Source organism: Anser brachyrhynchus (genome assembly GCF_964034855.1).
Source record: "Anser brachyrhynchus genome assembly, chromosome: 1".
NCBI classification, from domain to species: Eukaryota; Metazoa; Chordata; class Aves; order Anseriformes; family Anatidae; genus Anser; species Anser brachyrhynchus.
Window position 1 is genome coordinate 50266420 of NC_137694.1, and position 12261 is coordinate 50278680.

The 12261-nt window shown below is 38.7% G+C and overlaps 1 long non-coding RNA gene across 9 annotated transcripts in view; it reads right to left on the reverse strand.

Moving 5' to 3' along the window:
* Window positions 1–485: 485 nt before the first annotated feature.
* LOC308191680 overlaps window positions 486–12261 on the reverse strand; it is a 30096-nt gene continuing 18320 nt past the window's right edge. The window contains exons 1-6 of one of the 9 annotated variants that reach the window (XR_013948199.1): window positions 10483–10687; window positions 5143–8350; window positions 4949–5014; window positions 3471–3560; window positions 3129–3375; window positions 486–2670 (exon numbers count right to left, since the gene is read on the reverse strand). This is a non-coding gene — a long non-coding RNA (uncharacterized lncRNA). Of the gene's footprint in view, window positions 2671–3128; window positions 3376–3470; window positions 3561–4948; window positions 5015–5142; window positions 8351–10482; window positions 10688–12261 lie in introns of those variants that run through there. The other 8 variants (XR_013948201.1, XR_013948204.1, XR_013948200.1 and 5 more) reach the window with 8 other exon arrangements.

The following is a 12261-nucleotide window of genomic DNA, read 5'->3' on the forward strand; positions in this document are numbered from 1 at the left end:
TTTCCTTTCCTTTCCTTTCCTTTCCTTTCCTTTCCTTTCCTTTCCTTTCCTTTCCTTTCCTTTCCTTTCCTTTCCTTTGCCTTTTCTTTGCCTTTTCTTTTCTTTTCTTTGCCTTTCTTTTCTTTGCCTTTCTTTTCTTTGCCTTTCTTTTCTTTGCCTTTCTTTGCCTTTCTTTGCCTTTCTTTGCCTTGCCTTGCCTTGCCTTGCCTTGCCTTGCCTTGCCTTGCCTTGCCTTGCCTTTTCTTTTTCCTTCCCTTCCCTTCCCTTCCCTTCCCTTCCCTTCCCTTCCCTTCCCTTCCTTCCCTTCCCTTCCCTTCCCTTCCCTTCCCTTCCCTTCCCTTCCCTTCCCTTCCCTTCCCTTCCCCTTCCCTTCCCTTCCCTTCCCTTCCCTTCCCTTCCCTTCCCTTCCCTTCCCTTCCCTTCCCTTCCCTTCCCTTCCTCCTTCCCTTCCCTTCCCTTCCCTTCCCTTCCCTTCCCTCCTCACATCCAGATCTATGGTTCCTGAGATTTCTGCCAACTCAGCAAAGATGCAGTGAGTTGCTGATTCTGTTCCATCTTAGTTCTCATCTGTAACATGAGTGTGAGTCATCAGATGGTGCCCTTACAGACAGACTTTGGAGGCCTACTGGACTGATTTTATAAGCATTTAAATTGCAGGGAAAATGTATAGTGACCAAAGTCTTTTTCTGGAGGTAATGACTGTTTGGAAAGAGATTTTTCCTGTTGGGGTAGGGAGACCATTAATTAGAATGAGGAAGAAACCTTATGGTGTACACCTGACAGAGATGGTAGATTTAGAACTGAGGAGAAAAGGTCTTCATTATATTTGCAGGGACACATTGTCTTGTTGCTCTTTTGTTCTGAGTTACCTTTCAGAAATATGTGAAGAGATGCAAGAAAAGGTTGGGTCACTGTGATCTGATAAATCATAAAATATAATCTCAACATTTGTTCTGAAAGTTTATCAGAGATACTGAAAACAAAGCTGAAATAAGAATTGGGCTTGGCAAGAACATAAAACTTTTGCATTCAAGAAGGTTACATGGTATAATACACTTTGTGATTACCAGATGACAGATTCTTGTTTTTTATTTATTTTTTTTTTCCCCCCTGCCCTCTGAAAGCTTCTCAGCCAGTTTAAATGTTTCTTCTATTCATTTTTTTCTGCTTTCAGAAACTAATGCTGTGCATATTGCTCAAAAACACTCAACGGGACACATTAATAGAAGACAAGCACTTTGCAAGAAACGGGTTTCCAGTGCTCTTTGCTGTCTGCACCCATTTCTCTAATTCAGTCACCCACTAATTAAAAAACTTAAGCAGAAATGGAAGTATACAAAACAGTATATTTAGATTAATTTATAAGTAGCAAGATGTCCCTTGGGATTCTGATTCATGACTGAGTTCCTATGTGTAAAGGTATTGTAAATAATAAATAATTTTCGGCCTGTCTAAGTCTGCTAAGGGGAATCTTATTTTTATTTAGGCAGAGGATGTTTTGCAATTAAAAACAATTACTCTAGGATGGGGAAAGTACTTCTCCCTTGGGGACAGTCAGGCTGCAGGCTAATGTATGCCTCTCTTGAGAGACTCCTTGCTGCCTGCTGCTGAGAGTACTTAGGTATAGGTGAAGAGAGAAAAAGAGAGAAAGGAGTCTGGTATGTGGCTAAAACCTAAATATGTTGCATGGAATTGATTTTATGGGCCACTGGAACAGCACTTCTGCATTTAATATAGTTACCCATATAGTATTTGACTAGAGCTGTGTGGAAAAAGGTAAAGTCATTCCACAAACGATTTCAGCACTTTGACTCTTGGTTCTTATCTATTGTGGAATGGGGACTACAAGTGCCAAAATCATCTCTGACGGCAAGAGGAGTTCTGGTCCCATGACAGACTGATGGATGTTGGGAGCCTTTTGCTGCCAAGGAGCTGTAAGACTGGAAGGAGTGGGAAGCCATACACATTCTTGATGCAAACCTATGTGTTCTATTCCAAACTTCGGTGAAACTGCACGTACTCTACAGAACATTTCAGTTTAACAGAAGCTACTAATGTTGACAAATTGGGGCATCTTTTGGATCAGCTGCAGATTTATTTGAAATACAAATAAAGATATTGATTTTAATTATTACAGCTATGGAATCAGTTTACTTTGCTTTCAAGTCACTGTACAACAAAAATTTGACTCATTTTTTGAATAATCTGGTAAGATACAAGTGACTACTTGGCTAAATTTTTGGTCACTGATTTTTCATCAGATATAGGTCTAGTTGTATTACCCTTCCCACCCTTCTCCCTATACACACAGACTGTATCCCATTATGCCATGTCATGTTGGTTTACCTCCCATTTTAACAACACGTCATGATGTGACGCCCCATAATTCACAGAGACAGGAACAAAGTACTCTAAACAGCAGAGTGATTGTGCTGCTGTAATATCTGGGGCATCTGTGGAGTGCTTGATGATGGTACAAGTTTTTAGGTTTCTGAATAAAAGTTGGATAGCTCAGCAGATTTGCAATGCTTAATGGGCTAAAATGCAAGGGTAATCAGTACAGCAAAGAACTTGGTGCCTGGAATCTCAGCAGCCCATGAAGCAGAAAGTAATCAGCTCAGCCTTCTCCAGCAAGTGTCACTGCAGCTTCTACATGTGGCTTCAAGGTGCCTGAATGGGTTCAAAGTGGAAGAGAAAAGTAGAGAAGAAATGTCATTCAACCCATAATATCCTGGTTCTTATAGGAGTTGTTAATGCACGTATTTGGAAATGTCTTGTTGAACAGCTCATTGACGACTGAGTTATTTGTACTTTAAAGGGGCTGGTGTATGAAACGTGCTTATTCTGTAGACTCATACGAATGATTATTCACCCTCTTTGTTGTGGTCAGGCTTCCAAGGAGGATATGACTCCCCCTGTGCTGTCCAGACTAATAATCCTAAAACAACATCTGCTCCACAAGATTTGCAAACTGAGGTTTAGATAGCATGCAAAAAATTAATAACAAGTTACTCAGTGCAGTACAAACTAACAGGTTAGTGTGGTTTCAGTATCCAGTGGTCCACACCAGCATAATCCTGCTAAAAAAATGGTTTCTTATAGATGAGTTTGATGTTTCCAAGACTCACCTTTATGCTGTATACTGAAAGCAGAGATTTTCTTCCACATATGAGTTGTGCAGACAGCCTAAGTTGCTTCAGAAAAGACAAGAGCAGCCATTTGTGAAGAATATAACTGAATATGTTTCAGTTATGACAGACTCCTTCCGTCTTGTGTAAAGATCCAGATTTGCATGCAGTTAACTTGTCCACAACTTCTCCTCAGCCATCCATGTTACAAAGAACACAAAGCCTGAACAGAGAGAGTAGGGCACTGCTGGGATTTCAGGAAGGTGAGAAAAGGCAAGTAAATATGAAGCAGAAAAAGACATGGTGATGGCAGGGGTCACTGCACTGGCCTATATATACTACCTGCCAAATGGAGATTTAGTGAAATCATAGGCTGTAGGTTTGGTCCCTAGTGCTGATGCAGACAAATGCTCCGTTACCTCATTTCCTCATCTGAAAAATGAAGATAATCATAACATTTCCAATTCTTTCTCATCTATAGTTCTGAGGTTTTTTAGGAGGACCTAAACCTTGTTCAGACAAGACAAGAAGCTGGACTGCCTACCCCAGGCAATCCAGACTCAATTAGGGTTCTGCACTGAACAACAGAGCAGATTATTTTGTTTATATTGATGATAATAATTGTGTTAGTGTTAAGTAACGCTCAGAGTTGATTGTGCTTCCACTGTTCTTTCCGTTGTTCTGCCCTGAGCACAGAGAGCACATTAGCATTAAAACTCTTTGATTAGGTAGGTATGTAAAAACAATACAACAAAACAATGTCAGGTTAATATTTATCTTACAAATATTGTTTAATAAGGAAGAAGTCATAATCCATCCTCTAACTGTTGTTCTGTAGCCAACTATGTAGAGAAGTGGCCAGGTTGGATGCAAATATTGGACAGAAAAGGAGTTATTGTTTTTACTGTAATGTTAATTTATCACTATGAATAACATAATAGTATTACTGAATTAAACATATAACTAGATATGGTATGCGTCAGAATCTTCCTCTGAGTTTTGGATAAGCACTTAATGATCAAGCATAACAGATTTTAATGGTTGTAATGATCAAGTATGATGAGTTGTCTACATGAGCAACCAGAGTGCAGAGAAATTTATAGAAAGTGTGTCAAGTTACAAATCTTTAGTTCAAAAGAGTCTAGAAGAATCCCATGTTATGCGTAAAGTAAAAATGAAAAATTTACAGCACTAGCATGCATATTTCATTTAATTATTTGGAAGAAATTTGACTCAAAACTTGTAAGTACAGAGAAACAATGTACCACAAAGTACCACAACAGAACAACGTATTTCAGGTTTTGGGGTGTTTTATCCTTTTGAAATTCTGCATTTTCTGCATTTTCCAGCCACTCCATAAAATTTATCATTTAGTGGAAAATTTACCTTTCATTAAAAATAATTCTCAGCAATACACAAGTAAATCCATAACTTGGTAGTACCCTGTCTGCAAATGCACTTTTCTTTCATATAAATTGCTAAGATCAGCTATAGATAGCTACCTGGAAAATTGGCCATATGGTGTCCTGAACATGGTAAATTTTTAAAATTAAAACACTTCAGAACTTAAAAGACAACAGAAAACAAACAAACAAACAAAAAATGTGGGAAATATAACTGCTTTTCTGGTGCAATACCTTAGATACATCAAAAGTAAAGAAACAAAAATTCAAAGAAAATAATTTTATTTTCCTTGAAAATCTGATTAAAAAGAGGAAAAGTAAACCATTTAACATCTATTTTTAAAGTAATAACATTACCAAGGCTTTCAAAATACAGCAGAGTGTTTCAAAACATTATTCTTTAACAAGATTATGTACCTTTTCATAAGGGTGTCCTTTGATGAGCTATGAAAGAGAACAATAATGGAAGATAAACTGAAGCTCCTTTTGTAAGGACCAAAATTAAAAAAAAATAAAAAAAGGCAAAACAGAAAAATAAAATAATCTGCCAACTTCAAAAGAATTTCAAAGCATGAAATTCCTTAAGCTTGAAACATAATTTAATGACTTACGTTTAGGGATACAATGCAGAGCTTTGAAATCTTGAGAAAACAGGAAAATATGACTTGTCTTTTTTATGACTAATGAAAATATGTCCATAAAGGGTTTCTAATTGTGATACCCCAGATGTCTGCGATCTACAAACGTGTCACACCCAGCAATATTTTTAAATTTCAGTTCCTTTTTTCCTGTGGATTTACATGAAATAAAACACTATTTAAGGCCAGCTTTCTCAACTGGAACTTGTTCAGCTCAGAAGTCTATTTAGAAATGAGGAAAAAACATATTTTCTCCTCCCAAAATTAGAAGGAGGCACCCATGCTGCATAATCATTTTCTTCACCTAAAGTGTGTCTGTACTCTGGATTTTGTTAGTTGTGTCGGTTGCAATGAGCTGTGTATTTGTTGATATGTACTTATGTTGATCTTGTTATTCCACTATAGGCAGGAATTACCTGGTACCAGAAGACTAAACAATCTTCTATGCAGTGTCACACAGTGCTTTCATTTCATGTAAACTTATTCTCTCTCCCCCCCCCCTCGAAGTGTGTGTGTGTGTGTGTGTAATAAAATGGTTAGTTTAGACAAAGTGCCTCCCTTTTATTTGTGTAAAGATGAATGAGGCCAATCCAATATTCTATGATTTTACAGAAATCAAACAAATGTTATTGCCCAATCTGCGGCTCTGGCCAGATCTTAATATTTCATAGCTCCTTAAAAACACACAGGTCAAAAGTTCTTCCTTGGTCTGTGATTTTCTGTATGTTTTTATTTCCTGTCCATTGGTGAGATTAGAAAAAAAAAAAAAGCTGATTACAAAAGATTGAATACTGGTGCTCCAGGTTTTATGAGGCTAGGAGGAGCTGACAGCCCTCCTCAAGGAGTCCAGGTGAATGTTAAAATGGGAATGTTGTTAAAGTAGCATGAATGCAAAAGGAGCTGAAGTCTTGCTTGTCAGTACAAGCCTCCTCTTATGGATGGATGAAGTCAGAACATTTTGGGGGGATACTCTGGATCAAACCAAATGTTGCAGCCATTTGCTACTGATATTGCTGTTTGGCTCTCTGTACAGCACCCTGTATACATGCATTTAGGTAACACGGTTTCTTTAAAAATAATGGTAAACCTTGAAATAGGAACTCTTCAGCTTAGCGTGTTTGCTGAACAAACACTGAAAGGCAGCGGGGAGGTAAATCATTGTTGCATGCTGAAGGGAAGCACGGCATTACTTATGAATGACTGCATGCATGGCTGCCTGACTCAATGAATGAATCATCCAGAACAAGGCTGTGCAGCTCTAACTAGCACAGAAACCTCTCAGATACTAATTTATAAAGCTTATTCATAAATATTGTATATTCTACAAGGCAAGGAAGGAAGCACAGTCAGACCTGGTTAATGTATTTTTTTTTTCCAGGGCTGAGTGCTTTGCCTCGTTGCAGTGCTCGCCTCTGTGAGATCACTTGTGGGCACACAGTCCTTCCAGGTCCAGCAGCGCAAGCATTTCAAGCCAGGCTGGGATTCGCTGACCTGATGGACTGCTTCACATACACATTCATTAGAAATAGCAGTGCCACTGGGGAAATATTTTGCTATGAACTCTCTCTTATACTACAAACTTTTGAAATCCAGGGATATTTTTAATCATTTAAATATTTCTATGTTGGCTTCCATTTTTAAACAAAACTCAGCAGACCCTAACAGGCCAACATTTGTAGGGTTTTTTTAGCGTGGCAAGCATCTCATGCCAGACTATCTGAAACATTGCCAATATTGCCAATATCAGCTGATGTTCCACTTGGAGTCTTGGAAAATTTCATAGGAAACCTTTCAAATGATGAAATATTGTCTGCTTCAGAACAGTGTCTCTGTCCTGACTAGTTTAACTCCATAAGCGAAAGTTCCATGTTGCAGAACCAAAATTTTCACAATTTGATTTTGATTTTGAAAAAGCGTCAACAAAACATCACACTTTGCACTCTTTAGTCTCTGCTTGAAAAGTGGTTTTGCTGCTTTTTCAAATTGGCACAGCTTACTACACCACGATGATCAAAAGTCACCCTATTTCTCCAGTAAAAAGAAGCCTGCATTAGCAACACACTATGCTGGAGATCCATTCAAATACTTTGAAAACTCTAAATGCTCCAAAATCTTTTAGGAGTTTCAGTCTGATTTCCAGCTTTGTGAGTGGAAAATGATCAGTACTGATGAGCTTTGATGTACAGACAAATGAAGATATTTTATTTCAAGATACCGCTGTAAAAACAAACGTAGAAAGCAAATTGAAAGAGACTACAAAAATATCACTGCTGTGTAAGCCAGGTGATATTTAACTAAGAAACACTGTAGTTCTTTGGGCTTTGAGCCTAGACAGAGTTAGATATAATACAGCTGTGTTTTGTGAAGCATGTCACACACAAAATATATCCTGAAATTAAATGATAGAACAGGGCAAAACATATAACATGAATTGCAAGAAAGAGCATACAGATTCTGGCAAACAAAATTAGAATGAATTTTTAAGGTTAATAGTGAAAGTTACATTCACAGAAACAATCCAGCTAACATTTATTTTATTTTATTTTATTTTATTTTATTTTATTTTATTTTATTTTATTTTATTTTATTTTATTTTAATTTTATTTTATTTTATTTATTTTATTTTATTTTTCAGTAAGTGTTTAAGATGGGAGTATTCTGCTCCAAGCAAAATAAACAGAGGCTTAAGGTGAGATGAAAGAATGTATGGATAACAAGGAAAGCAGGCAGGCAGACTGTAGATACTCTTGTGCAACTACTCAACATGCTCTGAAAAATTGCCATTAAAGAACTTTGTAGTGGCATCAGCAGTAGCTCACAGCTGTTTTTTTCAAGCCCAGGGACATCTAAATTCATATCGACAGACTTTGCAGGAGAACACTGGTGAGGCCACAAGCAGTGCTGCCACACACCAGTGCTGCTCAGATGAACACCAGGTTGGTCACAGCCTTACAAATACTTGCAGAAAACCTTGTGCAGTGCTGCTGCGAACAGGACTCAGACAGGTCAGAGGCAGCATTCAGGTCAAAGAAGTCCCTCCCCTGGAGTGCCACCTCTGCTTCTACCGACCCTCTCTGTTGATCAGCTAGGGCTTGTGCTGCAGGATGGGTCTGGTTATACATCTTCCTTCCAGAGATAAGTTACTCCCAAGCTAGGACACCTTCTGCATGATCCTGTTTACCTGTAGGACAGAGGAATCAGTCACTTAAGACACAGATGCTCACCACAGTATTGCTATACAGCTATGGCCAAGGCTCCTCATTACTCCTCTGGGCACACAGCTGTTAACATCTAGCATGGATTTTGAGTATCTTGTTAGTAATACAGGTTGGCATTTCCCTGGACACAACATCCAACATTTGCTTCTTGTAATCAGGCAGGACTGCTTTTGCAGAACAGGAGAGGCTGCGAGCTACATGCTCCTTATTTCAGAGCCCCAGAGGACAGGGAAATGCTCACAGATGGGAGGCAGAAGCAGCTTCCCAGTGTGCCTTTGCAGATGCATTTCACCGAATATGCTGGCCTCAGTAGTTCTTTATAATTAACTTCTCCCACAGATGGGGGACCACAGTGCCAGTGGCAGCACTATGATGTCACTGCCAGTCGTGCAGTGCAGCCCCATCACAGGGGTTATAGTGCAACAATTCAAGAGTTAAATGCAAAAAAGCTGCAGAGATCCCTTTGTTGCTGTCTGTTCTCTCTTGCTCTGTTAGCTCTAGATGTAGAAATTTCATTCTGTTGCAACCCTCAGTGCTGCAGCTGGTCACACTTTCCTCTAGGCACAAGGTTAGAGACCTGCACAGGGTTTCAGAATATCCTCCAGCTCATGAACACTTAACTACCTTAAATGATCTGTGGAAATGCAAGCACAAAATGTAATGGTAGCATCTAGTGCAGATGCTTAAAGATAGCTTTGCAAAGGAGGCCTCCAGTGCATGAACTCCTTGCACAGATATGACTTGATGGTTGGCTGCACTTGCAAAACCTCCTGTTGGGGCAACATTTGAGCTGCCAGCACTTCCTGCTTCCCTGAACTCTTTGCAAGTTGCAGTGCTTCCCTGACCTCTTTGCAAGTTGCAGTGCTTTCCTGACCCGCCTTCCCTTCACAGCAGCTGCTTCTGCTCACACGCAGCTTTTAGGACTCTGCTGAATTGTGTCCCCCTCTGATGGCAAGATGTACATCCTCCTCCTCCTGTTCTCTTGGGGTTGTGGTGCCTGCCAGTGGGGTGTAGAAGGGTGACAAAGTCCTGCCCCCTTGCAGAGCTGGGTGCTTGGAAGGAGAGAGATGAGGTAGAGATCTGAGATTAAGCACCCTGAAGCATCAGAAAAGTTGTTACTGTAATGTAACCTTTTGTGTTATTCAGATCTAAAACAATCTCACTCTCCCGTTCTTCCCTGGGGTTAAAAACCTGTACAAAATGCAAATGAGAACTCCAGATCTGCACTCTTCCACGTTCCTGTGTGCTTCTGGGTCTGGGCTTTAGGTTTGATCCAGTTCCCAAGCTGGGGTAACACTGGGAAACATGACTCTGCATCACCAGGCTGACCTTTGCCCCCTTCCAAACTAGCACAGCAGAGTGACAGGCAGCTTCTGCACAGATGCTCCTGATTCTCAGTGTGGAGACGTTTCAAGCCTTGGCTATTTTAGAAACCAAGTTTCCAGGTCAGGTCTTGAATGTTGTTTGAGCGTATGGTTTTGAATTTGCTGTTTTTCCTCTGGCTTTCTCTGACAGATCACATAGTGCGAAACAGAATGCCTAAAAATAATACAGGAATCAGGTTTTGTATTTTCCTTTTTGTTTCATTCCCTTAATTCAATTTCTTGGATCTGTTTTTCTCTGACTGTAACTAAGTGAAGAGTTCTTTCAGAGGAAGTCAGTCCTTTTAAAAAATATCCACTTCTAAATAACTGAGTAGGGTGAGTCATGTAGCAGGAAAAAGTTAAGAATCATAAACACTGACTCTGATAATACATTTCTTCTATTAGTAGCAATTTCTTTATGACCTTAAGACTTCCGTAGCAGCATAAATATTTTAAATGGTTGAAGCAATTCAAATAATCTTAATTTGCTCAGGCATTAAAAATGCAGCAGTGAAGGAAGAAAAGCTTGCTAACAACATTCAGTCTTAGAGTTATAGTCACAGCCATGACCGTGTCACTATACGGTCATAACTTTCCAAGTGAATTTACAACACAGCAGTCACCTGTTGGCCAAACCACACAGAACAGAAGCTGAGACCTCCAGAACCAAAATCATAAGCCATCAAAACCTACAGCCCTAATGAGCTGTAGATACTGGAAGTGCATCTTACCTCTGTGGGTTAAGTGCTTCATGCAAGGGTTGCAGCAGCACACAGCCATTCCTCAAAGACGAGTTGCAAGACTGTTATAAATCCATGGCAGGGGGGTTGGAACTAAATGATCTTTAAGATCCCTTTCAACCCAAGCTATTCTTTGAAATCCTTCAGAGGTAATGTTTATTGCTGTCATAGTGACCGTTTGGTAAGCACTTCATGCCAAAATAAGGGGGTAGAGAAATTTTGTCTATGCTTGTAATGCTAAAAATAAAATAAAATAAAATAAAATAAATAAAATAAAATAAAATAAAATAAAATAAAATAAAATAAAATAAAATAAAATAAAATAAAATAAAATAAAATAAAATAAAATAAAATAAAATAAAATAAAATAAAACAAAATAAAATAAAATAAATAGGGCTGCACTAGTGGAACCCCTGTGGGGGCAAATTAAATCAAAATAATTTCAAGTAAAAATAATTGGAACTCAAAATAATTGCTTTGTTGGGGGGAGGGGTTAGTTCAAAGGCTTTAAAATAATGTGGGGACTGGCCTGCAGGCTATCAGAGTGGTGTTTTCATAACATGAAACTAAAACTATATGTTACATGTGGGTGTAAGAGACAGAAGGAGTTTGAGGCTTTCATGTACCAAACTCTAAAATTCAAAAATAAACATGGCCCTACTTAAGAACATGCAAGGTTTCTTCCTGATTGCTTTGCTTTCTGTTTAATGTTTCTTTTATATCTTATTTGAATGTGATGCTTTGAGGGTAGGAGCACCTGGCAGCTGTGGTTATTATTGCAAATTGAGTAACAAACAGTGCTAAAAGTGATGATCTTGTTTGCAGGTTATGCATGGAAGAAACTCTTTAAATCTAGATCTACTGTGGATTGGCCACATGAGCTAGGCCTTGCTTGTCTACCTCACCTCATGTTTTCTCCTGAGCACTGACCGGGATGGGGACACTCAGAGGAAGGTGAAAACACCCATTTTGAATGTCCTGTATGCCACATCTTTGTGACATGCATGCCATGGTTTTGTGAGGAATGACACAATGTCTGCAGTGGTGATTGTGAAGGCCCATGGACCCATATCATACTCAATATTTGCTGAATGAAACTCATTTATTTAGGCACTATGGATATAGTATTCCACAAAGATCTTTTAGCACAAGCAATAGTGGCAGGCCAAAGAACATTTTCATTAAACAAAAGTACATTTCACAATACATATGCTAATGTGTCTCTACCTGATATTTTCTTGTTCAAAAGAGAAATGATGCTTGAGCAACAAAGAAGCTGCTGTTGCTCAGTCTCACTGCAGACCTAGTCCAATGTTATTAATTTTACTCTTGTTTTCTATATATTAAAAAAATTATTTTAATAACTCACCCATCCTTTTCTTCAACCTGTTGCTATGCAGAATTCTGCTAGGGTTATCTTGAAGCATTTTATTTTCAACAGGAAGAACCCCCATTGTCTTTATTCCGTCTCATATCTTAATTTAATATAATTTAATTGTTTTTTTTCTTTTGGTTAATGTTACATTGTTTCCAATATAAGACCATAACTGCCTAGATTATTTCAGTTATATTCCCAGTCAATGTCGTTGCTAGACTCAGGACTGCCCTGAATAGAGGTTGACATAAGCTGTTTCTTCTTTTCTTTCACACATATTATGATCTGAACTTTTTGTAGAACTGTTCACATGAATAAATAGTTGACAAGGTGAATCACGGTTGAAAAATCTGTCCCTAAAGCTTAACAAAGAGACATATTAGATCAGTTCTCT